General features: G+C 41.7%; 1 protein-coding gene across 3 annotated transcripts in view; it reads right to left on the bottom strand.

Moving 5' to 3' along the window:
• The window catches only part of WASF3 (WASP family member 3), an 86,158-nt gene extending 64,992 nt beyond the window's left edge, over nucleotides 1-21,166 (bottom strand). For 2 of the 3 annotated variants that reach the window (XM_075419715.1, XM_075419731.1), the window contains exons 1-2: nucleotides 21,080-21,147; nucleotides 1-96 (exon numbers count right to left, since the gene is read on the bottom strand). The gene's annotated coding sequence lies outside the window, so the exon portion shown is untranslated. Of the gene's footprint in view, nucleotides 97-21,079 lie in introns of all 3 variants that reach the window. The other variant, XM_075419723.1, reaches the window with a different exon arrangement.
• Between the last annotated feature and the right edge of the window lie 488 nt (nucleotides 21,167-21,654).

Below are 21,654 nucleotides of genomic sequence, written 5' to 3'. Positions count from 1 at the left end.
ATCAACACAATGTCTGCAGTTCTGCACTACATAAACGGGATCGCTGAATCCATCCTCTGATGAAAGAAATCTTCACTCATGTCAGCAATGTGTGACCTATACAGGTATGGGAAGGAAGCCGAGAATTACCACATGAACGGTGAGGATGAGACTCTTGCACAGCTTTCACGGTGAAAGAAGATCAACTATCCTAACATATATTCCATGGGTTAGTATAAATCCTTACATGCACATGGCCGATGTCAAGCAGTTTTACATAGTTTTTTTTAAAGGAGAAGTGCTGGACTGTCTCACTACATGCTCTACATTTAAGATCTGTAGTTATGATGGAAAAAAAATACAGCAGATGCATGCAACATGAGATACAGAAAAGAAAACATATTTCAGTACCCCATTAGCAGTCCAGCAATGTCTACCTACCGGCAGAACTGTGAATATACACATTCCCTTTTGAATGGATTCTTTCTTTCCCACAAAAATCTTCAAAAGGAAAAAAATCCCAACAAAAAGTCATTATCAAAAGAGTCTTACTCATTACCAAGTACATCACAGACTCCTCTGCCAAGTGCCCCATTTGACTCATATTCTCTACATTACAGAAAGTATTTAGTTTCAGCAGAATAGGATTTCGGAGATGCAGAATGTATACAACTGACTTCTGATTAGAAATGGATATCCAGTTGAATTTTGTTTAAAACGAACATTTTAAAACTTTATAAATAGGACTCCTAGAAATGAGGAGATTGTATGCACGCAATCTGAAGAACAAGCTATATGGCACACAGAGGATTACTTCAGAAATCCATGGCGGGGGGAACCACATAAAGGATTTAATGCAAGACATAACTTTTATACAGATTGAGGATTAAAAGTATCCAAATGGAAGGTCATCATCAAAATGTTGAAGAAAGGATTTTATTTTAAAGTTTGCTTTCTGGAGTGGGAGGAGGGGTTTTAAAACATGGTTTCATGTATGTGGATCCCAAGCCTACTACTGTAGTTCGAATTACAAAGTAATAGTCCAAATTACTGATACTGTTTTATCAACGTATACACACAAAAAAGGAAGTGGTTTAAATCTTCAATACTGATTTGCCTTCTTAATTTCCTGAGTGGATTCAATCTTAAAAGCACGAAACTAAAATCTTGGGGAGTACTGTAACTCTACAGCAGACATCTGGAAAACCCAGACAGTTTCTGGAGTCTTCAACGAATGGAACCACGCATCATTTAGCGGTTAGGCCCCGCTTGGCCTTACGTACTTCTACAGTGGGATGGGGGGGCTTTTCTGTAAGAGCCATACAGTAAACTCCTTACAACCAAGGGGCCTCTTGGTGGCCCATCCTAAGCAGCTTTCATGAGATTGATCAAGAAAACGATAAAGTTTCTTATCTTTAAGCTAGGCTTGATCCAGATCCCAGTCTTAGACTTGGGCACATAACAGAGGCAGCATAAAGGAAGACAGAGCAGCTCACGTTTTCCAAGGGGCCTTTAAGACTGAATTGCTGTTGTCTAGCCCAAACCCTTAAGCCTCCACAGAAATGCAGATTTAGTTAGGGCATACACTGGTTTTTGAGTCTGGAAAGCAATCTGCCCTCTCCCAAGCCCTCAACCGACAATCTTCTACTCCACATCTTTCTGAGAACCACTTTCATGGTCAGACTAGGTCACAGCACCCAGTGTGTCCTTTACCACCAATTCCTACCAAACAAGTTCAAGCCCTTCAAGTTTTTCTTTAAAGCACAGGTAGATAATAAAGTAAAAATATCCAACCCGTTGTGGAGTACCTGGTATCTCTCTTACTCCTCATGTTCACTCACTGGATTATGGTACAAATACTCACTGCTTGACTGAGTATAGCAGTCGCTCAGTATTGGACAGAGGACATCTATCTAAATTGGAGGCTGGCAAAATCCTAAACATCTTGTGGAATTTATCTCAGGTTAAACAGTCTACAAAAGACAGCTCGTCAAGCCTACAAGCCAGCCAAGAACAACACTGGTTTTCCAGACATTCTTGGCTGGTAAGGAGCATGCTAACACTGACCAGCCCCCACGTATCTCACCTCTTTGGTACCTCAACGGTAAGAGGCTTGCCCAGGACAATGCTTCCTTAACGGTCAGCACTGATTATTCACTGAAAATGAAGCCATGTATAAAGATAAGGCTATACCACAAGTGACCAGTACCAGCCACAACAGGCATGAAGTAGCCCTTTCACTCTCTCATCTTTGATCTAAAAAAGAAAAGATTCTCCCACCACTGACAAAAAAGTAAGTCTAGCATCCCTGAGAAGGAACAAATTTCAGCTGGAATGCCAATACTAAAATGTTTTCAAACAGTTGAAAAGGTTTGCTGGCAGCATTTACCACCCCTAAATCTCCACAGGTAACAAGCCTAATCTCACAGTACACGCCTTCTGTACTATCAGCCTGCTTCTTCTCACAACATAGCCCTGCACTCTTCTCCAGAAGTTTGGTATACGCCTTTACAGAATGGCAAAGAGCTCCCTCCTAGCTCCACTCCCACTGCGCAGAGATGTCTCCCTAATGCTTTACAGAAAGGAACACCGCTAGCTTTACATCTAAGTGGAGGTCCATTTGAGTAACAATACCAAAAATGGACCGTCCTCAGCAGACAGAGCCTCTGTAATTTCAGTTGTTGCCCACCCAGCCAGATGGGCATTATATTGCACAGTTTGTCGGTTAAGAAGAGTTAAGAACACGCTTCTTAAAATAAAACCTCCCTTAAATTCTGCCTTCTGGAGCATTCAGCCTCATTTCTTGTGGTTAGCAGATACTGCTACAAAGCATGAACGTTTAGACAGATGATTTGTATAAGGACCCCAGACAGAAAGAAAATCTGTGGGCTCAAAGGGATTAGTCCAAGGCTAAATGATGGGAAAGACATGGTGACATTAGCAATACAAAAATATTGTCAAATAGCAAGTCAAGCTTCAAAGCAAATGGTGGACTTCACCCTGTCCTTAACAAAATGTAAGATTTTCTTTAGCTCAGACTTCTCCCTAAGTAGTAGAGGGTCATGCAGTTTGTACCCTACTGTTTCACATTAGAGAAGTGGCAGAATAAGGGAAGCATGAATCAGCCCAGGACACAGAATCCCACTGAAAAGCGTTAGTCAAAAATATCACATGTACACATATATACCACTAAAATGAGACACCTAACTACTCAGACTGATAAATGAAATCCAGTATGCTTCAGAAAGCCTAAGAAAAAAAGTAAAAATACACAGAACTGATGTAATTTTTAAAAGGAAAGAGATATCACATCTATAAAGAAGCGCAACAGGGAAGGAGGCAGCAGCAAGGTCATACTTAATGGTATCTTGCTCAGCACTGCCATTGCCAACAGCCAGCTTCGATTCCATGGAATCGGAATTATGCAGATGGTCACAGGCTGGATCAACAAAGCCACAGCTCTCCTCAGCACACCCCATCCGGGGACAAGACATATTTTTACATCTGGATCTAGCTGAAAGCATCCACTCACATCACCCTACAGCTAATTCCCCCACAGCTTAGAAGTGAAAGAGAAATGGAAAAACAGAAGAGCGTTCAAGATTCAACATCTGGAGCACAGGAGGCACATCCTTCATTGTAGCAGACAGATCAATGCTTTGGGGTCAAGAGGAGGTCTAAAGAAAACATTGGACCAATACTTGTTGAAGATGGTCAGATGACTAATATAGACAAAGAAAAAGCTGAGGCATTCAGTGCTTTTTTTTTTTTGCCTCAGTCTTTAATAATACTGATAGACATTGGGCTGCCTGGTCCCCTGAGTTGGAGGACCACAACTGTGGGAACAGCGACTTTGTATTTGTGGACACTGAAATTGTAAGGGACCAGCTGTATCAGCTGAATGTTCACAAGTCCATGGGGCCTGATGGAATTCATCCCAGGGCACTGAAGGAGCTAGCGAATGTTATGGCAGGGCCCCTCTTGATCATCTGCCAAAGGTCTTGGGAGTCTGGGGAGGTCCTTGCTGACTAGGAGCTAGCCAATGTTATTCCGATCTACAAAAAGGGGGCGAGGGAAGACCCAGGGAACTACAGACCTGTTAGTCTCAGTTCCCAGAAAAATCATGGAGAATATTGTACCAGGTAGTATTGAAAGGCATTTAAAGAATAATGCAATCATCAGGCACAAAGCTGGTGAGAGGGCTGTAAGGAAGGTCCTGTGAGGAGCAGCTGAGGGCTTTGGCTTGGCTAGTTTGGAGAAAAGGAAGCTGAGGGGCCACCTCATTACTCCCCGCAGCTTCCTAGGGAGGGGACATGGAGAGGGAGGTGCTGAGCTCTTCTCCTTCATATCCAGTGACAGCATGCATGGGAATGGTGCAAAACTGCACTAGGAGACGTTCAGACTGGGCATCAGGAAGCATTTCTTTACTGAGAGGGTGGTCACACACTGGAACAGGCTTCCTAGAGAGGTGGTCAATGTCCCAAGCCTGTCAGTGTTTAAGAGGCATTAAGAGGACATTGTTCTTAATCATGTGCTTTAACTTTTGGCAAGCTCTGAATTGGTCAGGCAGTTGGACTAGATGATCCCTGTAGGTCCCTTCCAACTGAAATCTTATATTCTAATCATGTGCTTTAACTTTTGGCAAGCTCTGAATTGGTCAGGCAGTTGGACTAGATGATCCCTGTAGGTCCCTTCCAACTGAAATCTTATATTCTATTCTTATAAAGAGTTCTCTCTCATATGTACCTACTTAGGTATGCATATAGGTATCTATACACACTAGTGCAGTTTAGTTCTCACTATTTATAAAGCCTTTCATATCTATAGATGCATCTACAGATACATATGTCTATATACACAAAACCTTTATAAAGGTTCAGCAGGACACAGACTGGAATATATTTGTGAAAAGTGTGGGTTTTCCCCAATTTAAAAGCCTCAAAGCAATTAAAATGTTTTTAGACAGATGTAGGTATCATACAGATTAATCATTAAAGCCCCACCATTTATAAAATTAGAACTCAATGGAATTAAAGTTAGTGACTCCTTACAGTTGACCTATGGGGTTCAATTGAGGACAATACTATGTAAAAAAAATACGGAGAGTGAGAAGGGAAGGAGAGAAACAAAAGCATTTTTAACAGGTGAGACTTATGTATTTAATTATTCCATTTTACACCCCAGCTGGAGAGCTATTCTTGAAAGAGATCACCATACTCTAGTATTAATTACATGGTTCGAGTTTATCCCAATTTCTCAAGGGTTTTGCCCCCCTCACACACACACACACACCCCGTCCTGTTTCTAAGGGGAAAGATGAGACAGACAGTTTTGTTTGTTTCTTTTGGGTCCTTCTTGTTATTAAGATTTTTGCTCATAAGCCAGTTAAACTAAAGCAGTTTTGCATGGATCTGTGACCTCAAATCTCGTTCAATGTAGAGGAGCTTAGCAGTTTAGGAAGATCAAACAAATCACAGAAATCCAGAAATATGTGAAATAAAGTCCACTTTTTATTTCAAAAAGAAGGCTGAAGTGGCTTAAAGCCATCACGCCTGCTGTTACCATGAGATTTTTATGGTTTTAATTAAGACTTGTTCTCATAAAAGGGAATTTTAAAACTACTTCTACTTCACACTGTTTAATAGGGGTAAGGAAAAGTATGAACTTCATTATCCTAATCGCACAACCCATCCAGGTTATCTACTGCTTTACGGCCAGACTCAACACCAAGCAATTGATACTAACTCAAGAGCCCAGATTTGCCTGTTCCCACTAAATGTTCTCATAAATCCAATAAATCCTATTCTTCAGATTATTTCAGTATCATTTTCACAGCCACGTTTAGTATTTTCCACTGGGGGGGGGAGGGGGAGGAGGCAGTCATCTGCCACAAATCCAGCATCTTACAAAAGTAATTTCAAGGAAAAATCTTGATCTGATAACCAAGTCTAATAAAACCTAAATTTTTTAATGCTTACAATATTGTATTTATATATACACCCCAGATCTCTCTTGATAGTTCATAATAATGTGATCGCAGGTATCCCATCCTATTCTCTCAGCTTCTTTGCCTGTGTCCCTTCCTCAGTGTTCCAACAGCCATACAATATCAACTTCAATTTATATTATTTATAATTTTCTAGTTGTTTTCATTAAATACAGATTTACATCATGTAAGATGCAAAATATCTTGACTTTGGGAAAAAAACGCCACCACCTTAAATGTTTTGAAACAGTGGCAACCAGTTATGAAAGCCATGGGCCATCAAGAGATCCGCAGTATGTTGTGTTTTTTTTTTTATCTGAAGAGCAAGCACTATTCTCTTTAGCACTGTACAGACAGGAGTGGGGGCACAGAACACATCACAGGAAAGGAAGCGTGCCATGTCCCAAGGCAATACCACGCCTGCCCAGGCTGTAGCTGACAGCTCCAAAGCAATGTGTGGCTTACACTCGGGAATGGAAGCAAGCAGGCATTTTGGTTATTACTGACCACTCTGCTCTGGGATGGGAAGAAGAGGGAAGGGACAACAGGGAATCTGTCACAGCTTCAAACCCACCTCCACAGAGGAAAGCAGAAACCACACAATGCTTTGGGGCTCCAGCTCCACTTCCCAGAGCATGGGGAGAGAGCCACACAGCTGTGACACACCAATTCCTCTTCCCCTCTTCATTTAACAGCTGCTTGGTGCTGGCAAAAGAGCAGTAGAGGAACCAACCATTACCAAAAAGGGAGGTTCAGTTACAAGTCTGAGAACTACTGATATTCAGCATGTTAAACTTTTGCTCAAAGAACATCAGCACACGTACTGCAGATGTGTGGAAGCTAGGCAGTAAAGCCACACCAGATTGAGAACTTGATGCCTTATCTTTACTCTTCTACCACAAGCGACCTTGGTTTGAAATGCTCATGGAGGTCCTCGTAGGTGACCTCAATGACCAACATGTGGTGAGGTGTTATAAGCACCACAGTCATCCGCACTGACCACTCATGTTATTACAGGATACAAAATTCATGGCAAATTCTGCATCGACTACAATGAACTAAACCAGATCATCCAAGAAGGCATGGAATCTTGTTTGTTTGTGGGTTTGTGTTTTTGTTGATGGTGGGTTTTGAGGGGTTGGAGTTTTTTTTGTTTTGTCATGGTTTGTTTTTTTTTTTCCCAAAGCATCCTTTATGAGGAACCACTTAAAAGTATCACCTGATCCCACACAGTATAATTTCTCATTCAGCACAGTGCAAGTGCATACTCGCTTTCTCATTTTAGCAACTCTTCTGGCAGATTACTGTGGGAATCACACTTTTTAAGAGTTTATTGCCCCCAACACTTAAGATCCTATGTTTTCACAACTTACTGGTTGAAGAATTAATGGTATTTTCCAGTAACTAACAGCATAAGCTGGCATTTCCATAAACTACTGGCAACACACTTCCTGTCTCACCAATCTTACTCCTGCAATGCAGGTCTACTTTAGAAAAATCAAAACATTTCAAAACAGGTTTCATTAACGATCTTCTCTCCTCTTTTGACACACATGGAATATCATCCAAGCTCAGAGTAAGTTTTAACTTTGTTATCCTTACATGTTTCTGACATTCAGATCAGTGGAAATGCAAAATTGGCATTTAAATCTGCCGAAGGTTCACTAGTCAACTAACTATATCCTCGATGGTTTGTGGTTTTTTTCTTTTTTTGAAGTCAGAGACTTCCAGAAAGTGAGATTTAGCCATGCTGTTAGCATACACCAAAGAAAAGCAAAGGGAACAAAATCTTCCATCTACCTCTTTTTCAAGCATGACAACAGTACAGAGATGCCACACCCTTAAGAAAGGCTTTTATTTAGGAGTAGACTATTATCAGGTTAACACGTAAATAACTAAATGTTCTGCATCAAAACTACTACTTTAAAAGGGAATCTTGCAACTCTAAAGTGGATAACTTAAGCTATTATTAGGACAAGCCCACATTCAAGCACTTAATCCAAATAATCAACTATCAGGACCAAGTAGGCAGTCATGGGGAGAGGGCATTTTCCCAATAAAAAGTCACAGTAACAATTACTGGTATCCACATCCTCACGCAGCCCACTGAAAGGCCGAGGTGTAAGATTTTACAACTTTGAACAAGACAGCTTTCTAGACATAATATTACCGATATGAAAACAGTGATGTCCTCCTCTAAACACAAAGCAAAACAAACAAACATGAAATAAAAAGTCCAGCTACAGACCAGCACTGATCCTCCACTGGTAATGTTCTGTCGCATTTTTCAGGCAAATAGATCACTGGTTTTGGAGTTTTAATCTCAAAACCCCTTCTCCACCAGACTCCCTGCATCTGATCACTTCAGGTCAGTCACTCTTTTCCTGCTTTTATTCAAGTAACGGACAACGTCATTTGAGTAATAACAACAAGTACCACAGTAACGCGTAAAATGCTGGACAACAGGTCAATGGGATTTCAGGTATCAGCCGAACTCTCTCTTCCCCTACCAGCTTCTTGCTCTTCGAAAAATGAACCTGCCCAAAGAACAGTTGGTACCTATTCTTGGGAAACTTAAACCCAGACTACTACACAGAGTGATACTGCACGAGCAACGGAACCCACACAATACACATTACCACAAACACAAGACCTCTCCTCACTAGCACAATCCTTGTTTCTCTCTAGAGGGATTATGGCATTTTTTAAACCAAGCCCAGCAAACTAAGATACAACTAACTAAATCTAAACTAAGACTACAATACAGCTGATAAGTACTTCCCTACTACGTTCTAGTTTTTTATTAAATACTAAACACTTATGAGAAAAAAGTTTAACATCAAGTCTTGTACCAGATGCCCTTCTGATTAAATAAGAAGCAAATAAAAAGGATTATACAGAATTCAAACAAATGCACATGAGAACACACAAGAGGCACATTTTCAGATTTCATGCCCCTTTGCAACTTGCATTCTTCGCCACCTCTTTCTGCATAAGAGTGGTATGCTGATTTAATGGCTGGAAGTGGTATTATGCTATCAACAGTAAATAATTTTCATCCCCAAGCACAACCAGCTCTAAGCAACGTATCTGTGCATTAGGAACAAAAGGTAGTAGATGAAAACTGTTACTAGATCAGTTGAGGGATTTATAAAGCCTCTTCCTGGCTACCAAGAATCTATCTGGCAGAGGCTACTCATTAATAAGGAAGAGAACTTCACTTTCTCCTAGGCCTTCCGAGTCAGTATCTGTTCCTTGGATAAAACTGCTGTAAATCTCAGTCTTGCATAAAAGAGTTCACAACTATCGTTCTTTGTTTGAGGGGGGAAAAGAGAGGACAGGGTACCTGCAGCTACTGCACCCTCATGGGTCAGCGGTTCCACAGGTGTCCATTTCTATTCAGAATCCCCAACAGTTGTCTCAAGCCTACAGAAAAATGTAATACTCCAGCTTCCTGCTCTGACCAAGTTTATTCTTCTTTTAACACCCAATAAGAATTTGATTTAAATCAGCAAGTCCTGCATGCTTTGAACCAGGAACAGGATCAACATTTCATTATACACCTGCAGAAATGAGCAAAAGAAGCACGGAAGCCATATTTTATAGAACATTACTAATACCATGCAAATTAACTAATCCACAGTGGAATTTAATTATTTCTACAGTCTTATCTTTCCTACAGCCACACTTATTTTAGTATTTTGTTCAAAGTGGATTTAGAAGACTCAAAAATACACTTCTGACAAAAGAACATTTGTCCTTCGAGCTGTGTATTTCAGACAAGCTTTTGTTTCAAGGTTTCCTCCATATATTTAAGTCCTAAAATATCAGGCTGAAGATCTCAAAGAGAATATAACAAATTTCAATAACCCTCAATTAAATTCACTGGGTTTATTCCTCTAGATTCAACACCCATTATTCCTACCCTCACAGTTAAATCTCCCTAATGTTTCCCACTCAGTGCTAAAGCACATGATTTTTCCCCATTCTTAGCCTATCTCTGTAATCGAATGAACCCAGACAAACTTCTTCGGATAACTGGGACTGTTCTATGCTTTGTTTATTGGTCTGTAGTGAGGCGTAAAGAAAGTTATTTTTGACCAACAAATCAAAGCTGTTCACCGTTCAGACTGTCATCCCTCAAGTCCACAAAACTTAGTTCAATGTATTTTCTAATACTTCATGTTCAAAGGTATTAACAGTCATAATCCCACCCACATGAACAAAGAGCGGGGATACTCAGACCACAGATACACAGCCATGAGTCTTACAGCTAACATCACAGTTACCACAAGCATAAAATGAAGCCTTACTTCTTTACATCTGAACCTCAACATTTAAGTTCAGCTTTCAAAAACTTTAAAAAAATATTACAGGCTAGCGTGCTCCTCTGGAGCCAAGTAACTTGGTTGAGAAACACTCATGCCAAGCTATGATTAGCATTTAACAGCTTAAGGGCTAACTGTGCTTGTTGTTTCAACCTTGACAACAAACTGTAAGGACACACCATTAAATTTGCGCTTCCAAAAGCATTTAACATTTGATTCTGCTGAAAATACAGTTTTACTACATGTTTTGAAAATAAAATCACTTTTTCCTCTTTTAGGAATCCATGATGATGCCAGACATATGCTTGTTTTCCAAACAACAACTGTTTAAAAGAAAGAATATTCGTTCTGATGTTCCTGCCAAAAATAACATTCTGCAGCTTAAAGAAATCTGACAGTAGGCAGTTCACTCAGTTGAGGGAAGAAGGGTTTACATTTGGCAAGGGTTTACATTTCATGTCTTGCATCTACTTCCCTCCATTTTAAGTTTCTTTGGGGGTTGAATGTGGCAGTGGGTAGGTTTTTTGCTGTGGTTTCTCAGGGTTTGGTTTTTTTTGCATCTCTCCAAGCATTTTGCTCTCTAAAAAAAGGCATCTGTGGGTTTTACCAGAAATGACACAAAACAGAAGTATTTCTTTCTTACATAGAATACTATATCCTAGTAGATAAAAGAAAGAGTTTGAAAGGGAAGTAAAAGACTACTTCAGAAAAAATGCATAGGAGAGAGTTTGCAGCAAGAGGAACAGAAAATCTAAATGAGGAAGCAGCTCACAAAGAACATTAACAGCTTCATCTTAGAACACAGGACAGGGAGAAAAGGAGATGGATTTGGGGTTTCAGCTGCTGTTGTCACAGGTAGCAAAAACACTACCTACCTGATAAAGGCGGTTGTTTCACTGCTGTCTCAATAGTTTCAGATCAAGAGACAGAACAGGTAACAGCAACACGCAAATGGAACTATATACTGCATAAGACTTATTTCTGTACATTTCAGAAAGCCACAACTTTAAGACAAGGGTTCAATCTGCTACAATATTTGACTTTGTCCTTCTTCAAAGAGTAACTGCACCAATTTACTAAGTAATGCAAAATATTTAGTAGACTTGAAGCATCCAAAACAACAGAAGTTCTGGAATTTTCCCCAATTGTGGAGTTTTACTTGCCTCTTCCTAGCAGTTTTTGCAAATAAAGTTACAAACCCCATTGAACAGAACCTTGCCATCACTCTCCAAGATATAGAAATTCCTGCAGGCCGCTAAACCTGCTCCAATATCAAGCCAACTACTCAGAAAACAATGCAGTAAACTGAGTGACCACGAAGAATATAATCTCCTACACGACAGCAAGCTGCAGATCTATGCAAGCTTAGAGGCCCTCAGAATTGTTATTGCAGCAACCAGAACTACATTATTGAAAAGCATGTACCTTCTCTCTACCTGAATAGCAAATATTTTAGAAAACAAGGTCAGAACTCCAATGATCTTACAGCAGTATTTCAGATGCAGCTAGTTCAGGCTAATAAAAATCCTTAAGGTTAAAAACCCAACCACTTACTAGTCTGCCAACATGGAAGCTTTTCCTGTCATTAGCAGTGCAAATCCAGCACAGAAATTCAGCAACTAGACATGAAAGACTGTCTTTACAGCACCATCAGCTTGAGCTATAACTAGGTATTGCTCCTCATCTACATACTTGTGTAGAATTACCCACCCTGAATCAAAGGATGCTTGAAATTTCAAGATAGTCTACAACAGTATGAGCAGCATTTGATAACAGGCAAATGTTGTAATAGCTACATTTCATTTGAGGGCTAGAAGACTATACCCCAGTGCATTGTTAGACATTCCTCTTGAAGGCATTTGTACCTCCTCACTTCAACATTCAGGCATTTCATGCTTGCCATGCACAAGGCCTATGTCTATAGCAAGTAGAGTTGTAACGTGATTGCTATAGTGAAGATGTACAAGACCTGTAGGATCTTAAGAATGGAGAGCTTCAAAAGAAGCAAGCTGATGGAGCTGCAGGAGACAGAATCCCCTCCATCAAGCAAAAAAAATGAAGATGCTGAAATGCTAGTTCCTGGTTCTTTCTGCAAAAAAAAGGGTGGATAGAAAGCACGTGGCTTGCACATCTGCTTGTCTAGCACAGTCTGGCAAATACCCTTCTCCTACTACAGTGAGATAACCTAAAACTGTAAACAAGCCACTTGTATAACTGTACCAAGGCATCCTCTTTAAATACGACTTCTAGTTAAATGCAACCCCACTCCAGGTCCTGAGTTGGCATGCAGAGATTAGAAGGAACTCCAACATTCAACCTGTGTGCAAAAGAACAGTAATACATGTATGCGAATGCCTTCAAATTCAGCATAAAATCAAAAGAAGACTTCATTTGAAGAGATGTGTTTTCTCCTCCATGTTTGCAGCTGTTTAAGCATTCAAAGCAGCAGCCAAGCTTTAAAAAGAAAAACAGTACTTTCCCAGGAAATAACTCCACATTAAAGCTGTGCTAATATGAGTTCCAGAGAATTTCAACATTCTATAGAAGACTCGATGGCAAGCTCTAACTATTGTAGAAGAATGAACTAAAAAGCCACTTTTTCACTGAAGCCTCCCTTCTAGTTCAGAAGTTCAAACTTAATTTCTTCATTCACATGTAGTGAGGCAGAAGAACTTCTCAAAGAATTATTTCCAAAGGCTGTTTGAAAACAAAACAAGCTTCCTAGGCCTTGTCTTGTAGCACACTAGTCCCTGCAGCTGCCTGTTGCTCTGCTAGGACAAAACCAGGTCCACAGCAGATGAATGGTTTTCCTCAGCACCATGGAATACTGACCTCTTCCACTACGAAATTTCAAACAAACATCAAGAAATCAATTCCAGCATTCACTGGAAAACTGTTCACATGTTTTGATATATTATGCATGTCACCCATTACATACACAAGCTCTCCAACTATTACTTGTTACAATCAAAGTGATTGCCACTATGCAGATGCACAAGAAACCAGGGATCCATCGGCTGAGGAGCTAAGGTCTCTGGCTTGAGGAAAGTACGTCTCCTAATGCTATTTAATTTTCCAAGTCACAGAAACGCAGAAGAGAATCTGTTTACACCTTTACTAACCTTTTCTTATGAAGTTATGGATCCAAGGGTTATATACAACTCACTTGCTCTAAGCGCCCTCTCCGGTCAGGTACACAACAGTGACCCAAACACCACTGTCCTTACCTGACAGGTCATCAGAAGCACAAAACAGAAGAGACAAGTTAGGCCTTTCCAACCTTCAAAGGAAGGCATTGCAACAAGAACAGCAGTGCTAGGCCACAAGAAAGAGCTGGTGGGGAGGGAGGAGTGTGTAACAGCTGCATACATCAGCTATGGCTGCATGCGTTAACTACAAATCCTCACATAAGGGAATGCCCAACCTCAGCTGGCCATTACAACCATCAGCACTGGAACAAATCTCACCCACAGATTCAATTCGAACCCCAGGCCCTACTAACAGTCCTGTCAATTGTATCTCGCTCTGCAGCAAGTGATAAGCAGACAACTGGTTATCCAGTCCCCAGGAAGAAAGTCCTGATAGTCACATTTTATCTAACATTCTCCACTCATAATTCCCAGCTTATACTCACTGTCCTTTAAACGCAGCCTTAACATTATGTTCTATTTGTCCTGGCAACTGGGCTTGAATAAGATGTTGTTTTGTGAGATTATACATGCTTTTCAAACTTCACCAAAAAGGTGATGAGGTGCTTTGTTCACTTTTAGTTTCTATGAAAATATCAACAATAAAAAGGAAACATTTTTGTACATACTATCTTCTAAAGAGTCAGTGAAACTGAAGTCCTCTAAGGCCTCTAAAATACTATGAGGATCACCAAGTCCAACCCCTGACTCCACACAGGGCAGCCTAAAAGTTAAACCAGATACCTAAGAGCATTGTCCAAATGCTCCTTGCATCCTGACTGGCTTGGGGCCACAAACACTTCCCTGAGGAGCCTGTTCCAGCGCCTGACCACCACTCTCTGTGAAGAACTTCTTCCTAATACCCAACCTGAACTCCCCCAGATGCAGCCTGAAGTCATTGCCTCGTGCCACATCACCGGATACCAGAGAGAAGAGATCAGCACCTCCCTTTCCACTCCCCCTCAGGAGGAAGTTGTAGACAGTGATGAGGTCACCCCTCAGTACCCTCTTCTCCAAGCTGCACAAACCCAGTAGTCTCAGCCATTCCTCGTAAGCCATGCCCTCTAGTCCCTTTCACCATCTTTGTTGTGCTCCTTTCGACACACTCTACTATTTTTGTATACTTCTTATGTTATGGATCCCAAAACTATTTTTATATTTTGTTCCATTAATGACCTCTGCCTTCCTAATCTACCAATACCTTAAGAACATTACACAGGCCTCTTAAGTCATGAAGAAAGCACACTAATTTAACCCAGAACATTACTGTAGGCAAAGATCCAACTGATTACCCAGCAACCTAGAGAACAAGACACTGAATAAGAACATAAACAAATGTGAGCAGAAGTAGCAAGTTACAGCATTCCAAGAAAAATATAACATCATCTCAATCCCTAACAAGGAGACACAAGTGTCTCCCGAATGAGGACTCTCTAACATATTAACAGTAAAACAGTAAGTATTTAGTATTAAGAGACATGCCCCTAAAAAATTAAGGCTTCCACTCAGGTAACCCAACAGGAAAATACACGCAGCAGCCTTTGAGCATGGCCATCCAGACAGAGCATCTCAACTCAACAAGATGCAGCAGCCTCTACACCCTACTAGCACAGCCTCAGCCCAGACAGCACCCTGCTTTCATACTTAACTGTTCAGCAAACATCTTAAATATAAAGAAAATAGTCACATGTGCTCATAGACAAGGCAGGCACCTGAAAACATGACAGCATTACCTTAGAAAAACTGAAGGAGCCAATTTCAATAAAATCTCAAAGAAAAAAGTTAGAAAAAGCTGATTTGACAGCAGAGTATTTCAGCATTCTTTGCCTAATGAAATGTGTTATACAGGCTTCTGTGAAATTTCAGATGTCTGAAAAATTATAATTGCTAGCAGCACCTGCTACAAAGTTGAAGAATTTTTCTCTATCCATTTCATTTAGATCATGCATTAAATGGCATTTTCACTATTTGTAACTTAAACTTTCCTTCCCATTTTTGAAGTTCTATCAGCAAACACAAGGCTGACAGAGGACTTGAGAATCACCATGATATATACAGAACTCTAAAGCAAGCACACATTCAGGTACCAAAACACAACACCCAAAACACATCAATGCATAGGTGCAACAGCCAAACCAATCTTAAAGACGCTTTTACACCAGCATAGGAAGAAACATAACACTGCATAAGCCTCCAAAAAGTCTCATTCAAAATTAATAATGACAGAGATTTTTCATTGATGTGAATTTATCTGTGCATACTGCTGTGTAAATGAACAATGCTTTGATAGAGTTTTAGCACTATAAATTATTCTTCAGTTTCTATATTGGGCAGATTTCAACAACAGGGATGTGCAATAAAACCTTGTGCCAAAGAAACAGTAAAACCGAGTTTTGATTTATTGAACCAGAGAGAAAACATGCCAGGCTGTAATTCGGTGCACAACATTTGAAAATCTCATTTTTTCTTGTCCTAGAGAAAAATACATTTAACTCAACCAAAAATTCTGGTTTTGACAGATTAATGGAAGTTACAACTGCCTTAGCATAGACTACTTCTATTTATATCAATTATGATGACTACAAAATACAAACTCTGAACAGATTCAAATTACCACTGATATCTATACATAATTTATCTATGTCACTTACCAGTATTTTAAGGGTTGCATCATATTCTGAAGACTATTATAAAACATAAATATCTACAGAACGCAAGATTAATTCAAGAACATCTGCATGCCAACCACGTCCAAGACATTTATTTCTGTTCACTAATGCTTAGCCAATTCTCTAACGCAGCACTCAACAGTCTGTGTCATTTCTTTCCAGTACTTCTTCCCAGAATGCTCTTGCAAAGAGGTTTGAAGTTACAAATGTTTAGAAGAAAACCTACACATTAAGTACAATCTGTTCGATAGTATACAAATGATGGGGAAATATTTTGCTCTATTGTTTTTGTTTTAGACTGACCTCAGTGTTTAAAACAAACATCAATCAAGTTCAACCTGAATAATGCTCAGTTTTCCTGCTTCTAAAATATACATTTTAAAATACAAAAGATTATTAACTCAGTGTTGAAGCACGCCTTCAAGTGGCACAAGCATAATGAATATCCAAAAATAAAATATTAAATAAATTTGGTATCAAGATGTTCTACGCTTAATAGAAACACGCACTGTCCCCCATCACAGTATTTGGGTACCAAATCTCTATAAGAATAAAGACATTATATTTGTAACCAAGAGGTAGGAAGGGACTCCAAGAATCTTGAAAAAAAGAGTAACTAAAATACTGCTAAATGGCAAGGTCCACTAAAAAAAAAAAGTCCCAAACACTTATAGCAATTGATTCTAGACCCAGAAAACATCCCCAGTTTAATGACAGAATATTTCAGTATGTGAAAGGAAAAAATAATCTGTGATGTGTTGACATTCAGAATGCCTATAAATCCCTAATACAAATAAATTTGGATATCTTTTTAAAAAAACAAACAAGCAAATCCAACAAATGCTTACCATATTAACAAGGCTTCAACAAGAATTCTCTAGCTATCTCACCTGCCAAAAATTAAGAAATCAAACAAAATAAGCTCCCAGTTTACAGCCTAAAAGAGCACAAAGACTTCTGTTTGGATCTCCAGCTGTTTCTACACACAAATTTCTTCTTCCCAAATGTTTTGTTTCCCTTTTTGGCAGAGGAAAAAAGAAATGACATCTATCAGCAGCTAGAAATATTTCAGTTATCGGAGTTTTCAAGAGAGGGGTGAAAAACAACAGTGCTTTTCCAGCTAAAAAAACATCCCAGTGCAAAATTTCAACAGCTTTTACAACAGGGTGGCTTCTGACCGGTCAGATCTAAATAGCAACAAGCATGCAGGAAAGTACTCACAGGTTAAAGCTGAGCAAATCAATCTAGTGTAACTTCATGTTATTTTCATTATTACCTCTAAAGGCATACTAAGTTCTCAGGAGAGAATGTAAGTGCTATAGCAGTTCTGCTACAGAGCTAAGGCTCAAGATGCCTCAAATTTAATTCTTAGTCGAGTCACTGATTTTCTTACATCACCGGTATTCTGTACGTGACACTTCCATATGGAGAAGTTAATACTCATCCTCTATCTCTTTCTCTATGAGTTCTTCTAAGCAAATAAGCATTTACCATCTGTGACCCATAGTACTCCGTGTACACGGAAGCTTCTGATGGCAATGCACAGTTGAACATAACACTGGAAGACATGTATTTGTAATCTGATTCATTAATGATCTTCATCTACTCAATGGCTTTAAGGCTACACAACTAAGAAACGAGGCTGATAAAAACAACTTCTCCCCACCATAACAGTAAATTAATATCTTTCTGCTATTCAGGTAATTAACAAAACTTCTTATCATAACCCAGTGGACACACATAACCCGGTTAGTAACTTACACTAATAATGCAATTCACCCTATACACAGCCTGTAGCTCAACATCCTATGCAAGCAAAAATAAAATAAAAAGAACTCACAGTAACGACCACAAGAAGTCCAAAAATTTTAATTGGAGCCACACATGAATCAGGAAGACACCAACACATCACATTCGAATTAAAGAGGCAAACAAGTGCAGTATTATACAACCTACATCAGACTCAAGCTCAGTTACAAGACCCTGTCAGGTACACACCAACTAAAGACAGGCCTGCAAGAGCAGACTGCAATTAACTGCAACAACACTTCTTGCTCATTCCTCACTAAAAGCAGTCAAGAGAGCTCTGGAAGACAGTGCTATGGGAGGGCTTGAAAGAACAAACAGTGCACCAAGATGTAACTGTCCATGCAGGAAGTTTAATCAAAAAGGCAACACCTGCGAAAGTATGAAAGCTAATTCACTGTCCAGGTGACACTGACAGAGCAACTTACACACTCAGCTACCATCAGCTCTTCTGGAATTCTTCAGTGAAGAATCTGCTCTAGTTCAGCCTGGTTTTTAGAAATCCTGTCCTGCTAATCACCGTATATAAGAAACTTCAAAATAATACTCCCATCATCTGTCACACGATGGCTTTTCTTCTTCTTTCCTCCATACAAGAATATTGCCTGCAGACACTGTTATTCTTGTTTCAGAGAAATATATGGCATGTACCTTCTCACTGAAGAATAAAGTAAATAAACCTGAGCTGAAGTAGTCACACCAAAGAGCAGCTGGTCTGCAAGAAGTTTAAATCACTACTCCTAAAATCATAATCCTTTGAGGCATGTTGTACAGACAATGCATATACTGAAAAACAAAGCAGGTTTATGCTGCTATTAACTATGAAATGTTGTGTGTTGTACCATATAAATCAAACATGAAGCCTCAATAACCTATTCTTGCTCCGAAAGTCCCTTTTTAAAGCACAAGCAGTTTTATTTCTGACATATAAAGTCATCTTTTATTACCTCCATGGACAAATAGGAAGATTAGCAAAGACCACACAATTTCAGTAACTGTTGTGTATAATCAAGACTATTGTTTCAGTATCTATTTGATTAAAAAAAATATTCTGTTTTTTCTGTATTTGAAGAAACTAGACATGGAAAAGAGGAATAAAGAGGACTGGCTCAATCATACACTATTTCATGTACAACAAAACCTCTGTGTTCATCACCTAACAAGTACACTTGCACTGCCACTAGCAACTCAAGCACAAAACTAATCTTCCAGCAAGTGATGGGAAAAGTTTACTTTGCACAACTCTTCCCCAAAAATCAGCTGGAAATAAACCAAGCTTCCACATCACCCAAGGGGAACATGGTCTAGTCCTGGTCTCAACTGAAGAGCTGCAGACAGAACCTCCTTCTTACTGGACTTGCTAAAAACTGCATGCTTACTGAGCAAGAATGACTTAGGACCTTTATTTTAGTGTAGGCAGGTAACTGTCCTTCCGTCTTCGTGTATTTTCTTCTGCTGAAAACTTAAAGGTAAAAGTAAGCTGTAGCTAAACATAACACCTAACAAAGTTCAGTTCCATGGCTCAAATACAGGGTTTAATCTTGAATCTTTAAGTTTGCAGGCACTGTAATTTCTAATTTTAATCTAACAGGTTTCCAACTGGAGTATTAGTCCACATAATTATTCCATATCATGTCAACCTTCACATATTAGCGGCCACACAACTTGGCATCCGAGCTACACATCGCTGTGAGAGCATGCTGGAGAATAAGAGCTGCAACCTTATTCCATTACTTCATTCCCTTCCTCAAGCACGCACACTATTAGCTACCACGGAAAATACTGTATCAGGCGAAGTCAAAACAACGGTCTGTCTCCTATAAACTTAATACTCTTTAATTCCTTAAGTAACGCTTTAAAAAAAAGAAAAAAAATAAAAAGACCAGTCTTGCATGATAGGCAAGACTGCTTCTCACTCTCAGATTTAAAGTCTCCTGAAGTTCCTGGCTGCTTTCAAAATTTGTCCCTATCTTTTTCCTAACAGGAACAGTTTCCCCTCTTTCCCCGGCATTTACAAAAGGGGCACAAAGAACCGCAGCCAGACAGCTTTTTCCTATTTCTGCACAGACAGCGTGCAGGCTGAACCATTTTGCGCTTTGAAGTATCTTCTATCAAGGAATCTCACAACCGCATCCCATCACCCATCGCTCAAGCACTGGCCCCACTTCACACACTGTTGCTCAGCTCGAAACTAACGGGAGAAGAGCTGGAGAGTTATCTCCGGCAATTACTGAACTGTGTCGGCAAGGAGGAGAAAAAGAATTAATAAAGCATTTCTTAACCGCTTTTCGGATAGCGGTAGACATCCGGCAGTTGCAATAAATCCCTGTCCTCACAAGCCTGCACTCAGACTCCCGGGTTCTTCTCAGAGACACGGTCACTTCAGAAATAAATGGGGAGAAAAAAAATAAAAAAACAATTAATCTGAAAAAAAAACACGGGGGGGGGGGAGAGGGGGAGGGTTTAAAAGTTTCCGAGCTGTCAAGGACTCCCAGCGCCCTTCAAAGCCAAACCCGATTATTTTTTTTTAAGCACTTGCAGACGGCTGGACGGCAGAAGAGACTTGGCGATGTCACGCCGCGGCGCTAGTGCGGGGGCCATGCGTGGGGGAAACGCCCCCCCCCCCTCCCCCCCCCCCGACTCGGGGCTCTCGGGGCCGGGCGCCGTGTTCCCCCGGTGGCCACCGGGCTGCGGGGAACACGGCGCCCGGCCCCGAGACCCCCGAGTCGGGGGGGGGGGGGGGGGGGGGGGCTCTTCCCCGACCCCCACGCAACTCCCACCCGAGACCGAAAGGCGGAAGGGGAACGCGCCCCGCGGCCCTGGGGTCTTGCGAGGGGCCGAGGCCGACGGGAAGGCTTGAAACAAAGCTTCCCCGCCTCGGCTGAGGCGGGCAGCTGAGCCCGGGCTGGAGGGGAGCGAGCGACCCCGGAGCGACCCGTCGCTGCCCTCACCGCGGCCGTGAGGAGAACGGCGGCGGCGCCGCGCTGAGGGGGCCCCCACGGCGGATTATCCCCCGGCGAGAGAGCATCAAAAAGCGGCTGCTCCCCCTCAGCGACCCTCCCGGCGAGGATGGAGGGGGGGGGGGAAGGACCCCCTGAGCTCCGCCGCGGCGGAGGGACCCACCTGGCGCCACGCTCCGTCCCATCCCGCGCTGCCGCCCCTCGGCCGCTTCCACCCCCGCCACCGACCGCCTTCGCGGGCTAAGCCTCCGCGCCCCCCGCCGCCGCCCCGCCCCTTCATCCCCAAGCCCCGCCCCTTTAGCCCTATTTTTTGGCCCGTGCCGGGAGGGGCGGGGCAAGGCGCGCCAACGGGAGCCAGTGCTTCGCCGCACACATTGCCGATCGGCGTGAAGGCCATCCAATGAAAACGCCGGCAAGACTGGCAGAGCTGTCAATCAACGGCCCCTACCTGGGGTTCGCAAGAGGGCGGGCGCGGGGAGTTTCCTCCCGCTGGCCGGCGCGGCCGCCCCCTCCCTTCAATCCGCCCCTCACCCTGCTCCCGCCGCCCAGGCCCTGGCTGCCGTCTCTCGGCGCACCGGTCCCCCTGTCCCTCAGGGCCGCTCCTCCCTTGCACGCAGGGCGGGGGTGCGGGCCGCTGCGGCCCTGTCACGCCGCTGTCCACCGCCTGCCCGCGGCACCTCCGCGCCATGCTTGCCCTTGCGACCCGCTTCCTGCCGAGTCCCCCTCCCGCTCGTCCGG

Source organism: Opisthocomus hoazin, chromosome 1 (assembly GCF_030867145.1).
Source record: "Opisthocomus hoazin isolate bOpiHoa1 chromosome 1, bOpiHoa1.hap1, whole genome shotgun sequence".
NCBI classification, from domain to species: Eukaryota; Metazoa; Chordata; class Aves; order Opisthocomiformes; family Opisthocomidae; genus Opisthocomus; species Opisthocomus hoazin.
The sequence above is the reverse complement of the archived record's forward strand: the minus strand, read 5'-3'. Positions and strand labels throughout refer to the sequence as shown.